The sequence below is a fragment of the Alligator sinensis genome, unplaced genomic scaffold (genome assembly GCF_000455745.1).
Source record: "Alligator sinensis unplaced genomic scaffold, ASM45574v1 scaffold1036_1, whole genome shotgun sequence".
NCBI classification, from domain to species: domain Eukaryota; kingdom Metazoa; phylum Chordata; order Crocodylia; family Alligatoridae; genus Alligator; species Alligator sinensis.
In genome coordinates, this window is record NW_005842657.1 from 147998 (window position 1) to 156456 (window position 8459).

The 8459-nt window shown below is 43.0% G+C and overlaps 1 long non-coding RNA gene across 2 annotated transcripts in view; it reads left to right on the top strand.

The window, feature by feature from the left end:
• Positions 1 to 7519, top strand: part of LOC102387547 — a 36683-nt gene extending 29164 nt beyond the window's left edge. Inside the window, exons 2-4 of one of the 2 annotated variants that reach the window (XR_003096250.1) lie at positions 4073 to 4132; positions 4471 to 4513; positions 5223 to 7519. This is a non-coding gene — a long non-coding RNA (uncharacterized LOC102387547). The remainder of the gene's footprint in view (positions 1 to 4072; positions 4133 to 4470; positions 4514 to 5222) is intronic. The other variant, XR_324959.2, reaches the window with a different exon arrangement.
• The last annotated feature ends 940 nt before the right edge of the window (positions 7520 to 8459 follow it).

The following is an 8459-nucleotide window of genomic DNA, read 5'->3' on the forward strand; positions in this document are numbered from 1 at the left end:
GCTCCTGTTGGTGGGGCCTGTAGCCTGTGTGGCTGGCAGCAAAATATATATTCATGAATTCATGAAACATGTATTTAGAATTCACTTTATTATGATGATAGAGACACTGGTAGTCTTCCAAATTGCTTTAACACTAGATATATCAATAAAACATTGCTCAACTGATCACTGTCTCTCTGTCTCTCTCTCTCTCTTTCTCTCTCTCTCTTTATAGCGGTCTTTTGTTTTAATTGTGGAGGAACATGGATTTTTGGGTATTTTACAGAGTGACTTTGGGATTTTTTTATTAGGGATTTTTCAGTTTTCCAATAGGGAACACTAGAATTTCTGGTAGGGAGGCTAGTGGCATGACCCTGCCTGCTCAGAGCTGGCACCGTGGACCCATCTGGCTGTGGCTAACCTCCTGGCCAGTTGGGGCCAGGAGAACATAGGTTGACAGTTCAAAGCGGGCCACCATGCGCAGAACATCTTCTGGGTGATAGCTGCCCAAATGGCCGGGCAGGGGGCACACATGGCAGTAGTGCCGCACAAAGGCCAACCCTGAAGCCACAGGACACTGGCAGCTGGCCCAGAGGGACAGATGCCTCTACTGGCTGTGCAGTCCCCATCCGGGTCTGGCAGGTGCACAGAAGGTCGCAGCAGGTCACAGACAGGCAGCAGCCCCACTGCCAGACTGCTACAGTGGGTAAAAGGTGCAGGGAACTCTCATGGTTGCTTCAGCAGTCCAGCTGGCACAAGGGATAGTGTCCCTAGGTACCAATTGGCTGGGCCCCAGAAGGTCCTGAGAGCGAGTAGCCCTGAGCTACTTGCCAGGGCAGCTTTTTATACTGCTCGGACAGCACAGGTGCTGGCCCTGGGCTCTAGCTCCCCCTGGCTGCAGATCCAGAAGGAGCTAGACAGGGTTATTTTGCCCGAAGTGGCACAATTTGCTCCACAAGAAAGTGCATGTCCAAGCATGTGTGTTGAGGCAAAAAGCCCTGGCTCAAATTTGCACCACTTCTATTTGACCTGCTGCAAGCGCATAGAGTCTTAGGATTACACAATTGTTACAAGTGTACCATACTGCAGACTTATTGTATGCATTTAAAAAGAAAAAAAGAAAAATCAATTTTCCATAATTTTTATAGACATGTAACACCTTTTTTTTTTCATTTGTGATGATTAACAGTCCACTATATATGGATTGAATTTGAAAATGTAAGTAATAACATACTTTTTAATGGACATATTTTAATATGATATGTACTTCTGTATTATGTATTTGGACTGTGACTGTTCACACTGCTGTTTCATCGGGCAGTCTTACAACCTGTATTCCAGAATTCTGCTTTCTTTGCTTTCAGTAGGCAGTTGAGTCAAGCCTGTTCAAAGATCTCTTGAGAATTGCAAACAATATCTCTTTAATTTCTCTGATTAATCATTCAGCCCTTGTAAACATATTTAGTTACTAATTTTTCTTGTTACTGGATTTGTAGGCAACCTCTGGATCAGGGTGCTGTGTGTTAAGAGGTATAATCAGGTGCCTGAACAGTTTGCTTGTGACTGACAAGACCAATTCAAGAGCAACATAGTTGGTTACAAGTTTTACAGATCCAGGTGTTGTCTGAATTGGAGTCTGAGTTTACTGTGTGCTGCTTCCTTTTTTCTCGCTTTGCTTCCATTCTCTGGATCAAAGCTGCTTCATGTTGAGCTCTACCCAGTGCCAGATGTTCTCTCCAGATTGATGGCATTCTGTGCACTCCTCCCAGCTTTTGATCTGGATGTTGAATGACTTCATATAATTTTTGCACACATCTGGTATGGTACTGCCATAAAGGATGACCCTGCTTTCTAGAGCCATCCTGAATCTTGCTGTACAAAATATTCTTGAGGTTATGGCCTCCTCTCATTATCCTGACATGGCCAAGCTATCACAACCTCTTCTTGTTGATAGTGATTGATAAGTGTGTCAGTCCTGCATACTCCAGCACCATTGTGTCTGGCATTTTGTCTTCCCACTTTATTTTCAGGATCTTGGGCAGACATCTCATGTGGAAGCTGTTCAATCTCCTGCTGTGCCTAGCATATGTAGTCCACATTTCTGAACTGTAAAGCAGTTATAACAGTTATTGGATTTACTCTTTATAAACATATTGTTAAGAAATTCTTAATGGTTGAGAAGTTGTGTGAGAATTTGTATACTATTAAGTTGAAGGTTATGAATTTCTAACTAGCTAAGAGCAAGTATGTTTGATTTTTTTTAAATTTTATTTTATTTTTATTCTCACCCCCTTCCTTTAAGAAGATATTCAACTGCTGATGCTAATGATTTAATTGTATCTGCTATCTGTGAGAGATATTCTCAGCCACTTTACACCAAATAAAGGAGCAAAATAGTGTAAACAGCCATTTAAGCCTTCATATCTCACCAGTGGAGAATGAGTGCCTTTATAATAAAAGGTATTAATTGACGAATAAACCGAATCTATCTACTGTTAAAATGTGTTAGTGAAACTGCCTTTAAAGTGATAAAAACATTGAAGCAGTTTATTAAATTCTACACCGAGTATATTTTTACTGCAGTTTTAAATTAATACTGCCTCTGTAATATGTGGACTATGTATTGTTTTCATTGTATAATTTCCATAGAAGTTAATTTCATGGAATCACCAGGAATATGAAAGAACAGTTTACACTGTGCTTAGTTGTTACACACACTTATATAGCATTGGAGAAAAAATGCTTTTTTGTATTACTTGAGAGAGACTGTAGCACATGAGTGGCCAATCTTTGGCATGGGCAGTCTCTGTGTGTTACACGCAGCAGATCAGGGAGGGAACAAGAAGCACAGCATGTAGATAGGGCAAGAAGCAGAAAGCAAAGTGTATTTGGCTGTGCTGTTCACCAGAGCATCTGGTGTGTACCAGTTTATCAGATGTCACCATTGGCCACAGGAAAGATGGTCAATTATCGAGTCAGATTTCAGAAGGTCTTCAGTGGTTCTCTGTCCCAACCACCTGCAGAAGGGTCAGGATTGAAAGTATGGTCGGGGGTAGAAAGGTAAGAAAGATTTATTGGCTTAACAAGAACACAAGTACGCGTAGTAACAAAACAAACAATGACAGACAAAAGCAATTCACGTCGGCAACTTATCGGCAGTCCCCTCTGATGCCTGATGTACAGCAAGTTTCTCTTTCCACAAAGTTCAGTGAAGTCAGGTGTCCCCTATCAGCGCTGTCAGAGAGGTACTAGGAAGGACCCTGGAATTCAGTCCTTGGGCTCCTCAAAGTCCACAGGCCCACTGATCCAGGCCAACAGCTAACTAATCCTTTTCACAGATTGTATCTTTGTTCAGAATGGTTTCCAGATATTTCAGCTAATTTATAGCTCCTGAATGGTACTGATAATGTACAACCACTCAGATTCTTTTTACTTCAACTGTCCTTAGACTGACCAATAGCATTACAAGCCTTGCATTCCTTTGATAAAGTAATTGTAACTATGCCACAGGGCCTTACTACTTCAAGGCTTTGCTAAATTTACTAGGCCTTACTTTATACAAGGCCTCACTACATCTTAAACTTTACTTAGGCTTTTAGCAACAACATATAGCTTAATATCTAAACAAATACAGAAAAACACTTAGTCTAATCTTCATAGAGCCTTCAGCAAGCACTTTTATCACACAGACATAATTTCAGCTGTCACAGTTCTCACCTGCCATTTCTTTGCTAGAATAAATATATTTAGGAGGGAGGAAGATCTAAGTTCCATCCCTCCTGGTCCCCTCCTTTGATCCTCCTGTCAGTCTTCCCATTTTGGGGCTCCACCTCCCCTATACCCCACCTAACACCAACCAATGATGTTGAATCCTGGTCTTCTAGGTTTGGTCATGGTGTTGGTACACATGTCTTGGCCGTTTGAAACTGTATAAAAATGTACGGATGTCAGTTCACCTCACTTGGCTTTTGCCTCACTGGGCCTGACCTAGCTTCTTCCTGACCCCAGGTTACCTTGACTTTCAGTGTTGGTTTCAGTTTTCTTAGTCTGTCATCACCATGGCACAGACAGCTGTCTCTTCTTCTCTCCGCAGTTTCCTGGTGAGCCCAATCCGTTGTTCAGGAGAGGTCATGAATCCACGGCTCTGCCTCAGGTAAGTAATACTGCCTTTCTGGGCTTGAAATATCTCCAAAAGCCCCATCTTGGGGCTGCCACCACTTTCCCTCCATGGAGCACAGCTCTGTTCTGGGTCACTGAGTGCCCGCAAGGGAAGCCCACTTCTGGTCCCCCCAGCTTCCTGTCTGGCGTGGTTTTTATTCCTGGTTCTGTGGGCTGGCCAGCGAATTGGCACTGGCACACGGCCATAAAGCGTGTCCACACTGGCACAGGAGCCAATCCTGGCTCCTCCTGGATCAGCTGTTTTTTTGCTTTTTTTTTCCTTCTGGCACGGTGGTTTCTCTGGCTGTGGCTCTGCATTCGCTGCTCCCTCAGCTTGGCGTGGTCTCGCAGCGGCTCTGCTTGTCTTCTTCCCCAGGTAAGTTCCTTTCAGGGGTTCTATTTTTGTCACACAAAGCAACAAATCAGGCAGAGAGCATAGGGTATGTAGCAGAAAGCAGAGCAGCAACGTAGGCAGAGGAAGGGGATTGGAGTGGCACTTGGGGAAGCTATGGGGCTAATTTTTGGCATGCCTGCCGAAAACGTTGGCCCTCACTGCTGTAGCATATAGTCAGGTAATAATTAAAGATCACATTCCAGCATATACCTGCTCTGGAGTGCTACCTGCAGCGTCACCTGCTAACTGCAGGTACATTTAGAATGAGGGTACATTCGGAAATGTGGCAGGATTGTGGTGGTGTTCTTGCATCATAGACTTTTTTCTCAGGTGACACAATGCTTTTGCAACAGGGCAAAAGTTGGGGGTAGCCCCTGATGTGGGCTTTACCTTGTTTTGAGGGCAAAAGTCTGAAAACCACCATTAACCAATTCCCAAAAGTATGGCTCCACTGCAAAGATGTGGCTACAGCTCAGCTAGATATACTGTGGCTAGCTTTTTAAACCTGTGAGCATAGATAGCACTGTGGTCCTGTGAGTGTGGAGCTCAGTGCATGCAACCAGTAAAGTAGCCAGCAAACCTGCTGCTCAGGCAAAAATCCATTCTCCAAAGCCTTATGTTCTGAAACCAGCATGTTGACTAGTGATAAGTTGAAGAATGGGAAGTGTAGCTAGTAGAAATCCTTTAAAAGATTTGTTTTTCAGCTTCAGGCTTTCTAATGGGAGAACGTTCTACTTAACACAAAACCTATGATTCTGAGTCTACCTGGACATATTGAGGGGCAAACTTGTCCTGGCACACTACTGCTGTTATGTATTATACTGCTGTTTCTTGCTTTTCTGGCTGCAGTTTTTCCATTTCTGACATGGATTTTCTATTTATTTAATTTGATCCATTTAATCCATTCCTCAGTGTAATACAAGGGTGTGAATTAAAGGATTTTGGTTGTTATTTTTGAAAAACAGAAGACTGGGGCAGGGAAGAAATGCACACAATTTTTTTATAGCCCTGCCAGTTGTACAAATAATCCTAATCCCCAACTCCCCTATCATAAGTAACTTGCTATCTGGGCCCTCTATATAGGTGCCAAACCATTCTGAATATGAAGCTCCGAATATGTCTCTTCATTTGCAACTAAATATGTACCCTCTGATTTATACAACATGCAGTTATACAATTGCAGCAGAAATATCAGCAAAGGTTAGCAAGGATTTTGAATCATGAATAAAAGATACAGGCCCCTGTCCAGCAAAATACTTATGCATACGTTTAAGTCCATGAGCATAGTCCTATTGACTTCAAAGGAACTACTCATGTGCAAAAGGTTATATAGTGTATAGTGATTTGTAGGATCAGAGTCTAGATTAGGGCTGTCTGACTGGTGGCCTGTGGGCTGTGTGCAAGGTTATATACAGCCCCCCCAGTTCTTGCCCAGCTGCTGCTTCCCCCATCACTTCTGCTGCTGTGGTGGCTGAGTTCTCCAGGCTCTCCCGCCATCAACCAGCTTCTGTTCCTGCCCCTGCTCTAGGGGGTGGCTGGCAGAAGGACACTGGATATGCATTAAGGGGAGATCAAGGATACCCGTACATCAAGAGAGGGGATTGTCTGCTCAGGCTGCATGCACGACAAAAAAAAAAGGCTTTGCCGCTTGTACAGCCAGCACAGGAGAAAGGAGCTGGGTTGGTTGTACTGACCACACAACAGAGGGGAGCCAGGCTGCTCATCCAGTGTGGGGGACACCAAGGAGGGTCTCCCATATGGTGGGTGACCTGGAGTTTGTGGCCCATGGGGTCTGCAGCCCCATGCCATCCAGAAATTGGGCAGCCAGGGCCTAAATGATATTTGGTATAGATGCAAGGAAAGGATGGGTCTTGTGGGTCTTGACCATGCCAGATGGTAAGACCTCTAGCAAAACACATAGGCAAATACAGAGATAGAAGTGGGAATGTTGGCCCCCTGGGTAAAGGTGGGGGTGCTAAGTGGCAAAAAGTCTTATCAGAAGCAGATACCCCTGCTATTGCTGCTGGCAGCCCAGGCTGTCCACACACTGGCAACAACTGCTGCTGCTGTTGTATACAGGTTCCTGCTGTCACCATTGTGTAAGCTTCCCTGAGGCCACCATTCTGGTGGTGCCCTCTAAGCTGTGCCCAGGGCTGGTGCCCCACTTGTGTACTCCTAGTTACATGACTGAGTACACACTTACTTTTTAAGCACTTAAACAGCTTCACCGAAGTTCATAATGGAACTAATAAGATTAAGGATATATTTACACTATTGACAGCAGTGTCATGTAGAGCTACTCCAGCTTGCTTGGATATATGAAGCAATTTACCAATGACAGTGTGTAAGGAAAAGCGGGGACCTGCAGAATGTGCAGGGGAAATGACTCCCACAGCAGTTCCCCTCTCCTCTTCTACACTTCACTGGGGGAATTATTGCCCCTGCACACATCTGCAAGTGACAAAAGTACACTAGGCCCCAGAGCGCTTATTATGGTGCCACACCCTGGGTCAACACGCAGTGCACAAATGCAGATGGGGCAAGGGAGAGGGGAGATCCCCATGGAAGTTCCCCCAACTCTGTACTTGAATCCCCTCAACACGGGATCCCCTCTGGTATGCAAGTGCAGAGGATTGAGCCCTTTTCCTGCATGCAGATGTGTCCCCCAAGTCAGGGCGTGGTACCCAGGGCCCTTTTCCTACAGTTTTGAGCCCCTGGATTACTGAGAGGGGCAGGGGACTGACCCAGTGGGACAACAGCCCTGGTGACATCTGCAGATGTCATTTAAGCAAAGCAGCTGTGCCCTGACATGTTGCGGTACAGCTGATTGCAATTCAAAGAGGATGTCTGTTTCCAGCATAAGTGTCATACCCTCAATGCAGAAAGGTGCAGAGTACATTAGCTCAGTCTGACCTCTATGCTGCTATGGCAAGACTGTTTCTATAACTGAGATAAGTCATTAAAATTAAGCCCCTTGCAAATATTAAGCAATCCACCACTGTACACCAGCACAGATAATTCCCTTAATATGACATTATTTACATTTTTATAGCATCTCCTTTCTCTAAATCACCTCCTCCAAAACTGAATGTCAGTTTAGGGAAGGGCAAAAGAAACTCTTACTGGTTATTCTCCTACAAAATAAATTGAATATGAAGTCAGTAGATTTTGCTGAAACTTTTAGAAAGAACACCTTGGAGCTGAGACAACAAAATAAGCAAGTTCAGCTGCAAAGGAATTTATTTTGACAAAATTGTGAGTGGAAAATAAGTGTTTTAATCAGTAAAGCTCTTGTAGCCTTTATTCTCGAAATCCCATAATTAGAACAGTTCAGGATATATCTGGCAAATTAATTTTGTCTGCACTTAGTTTAACAGACTGGGTCTATACTGAGCAGAATTAAATTGATTTTTAGTGTTTTCTGAAAATGTCTTATGAAAAATCTTAACTGTTTTGCCAGCCCTATTTAATAACATATAGTCAAATCTTCGCTAATAAATTATGTACAGTTATGAAGTAATCTGGGATTATCTTTACATGAAATATCCTTAATCGCTTTAACCTGTTTATAATTTAATTCACCGGAAAACTTGGACAAAAATGAATTTTTTAGGAATAATCCAACATGTAACAGACAAAATTACAATAGGATGTTTCTGATCATTTCTTTGTTTTGACATCTAAAACAACTTGTGTTTTGAAATAATATTAGAATGCCTTCTTTTCAGTTAGAAAAGGATTTTTTTGTGTAAACATATATGCTTCATGCAGTGTTAGCTAATGGATTCTCAGCTCTAAAAATAATATTGTGATTGGAATTAAAATTATTTGTTTCCTGTTCTAAGTATAGTGAAAAGTAGTATCAAAGGCTACCAAATGTTACATACTGATATCAAGTATGTTTAATGGATTCAATATTGACATGTTA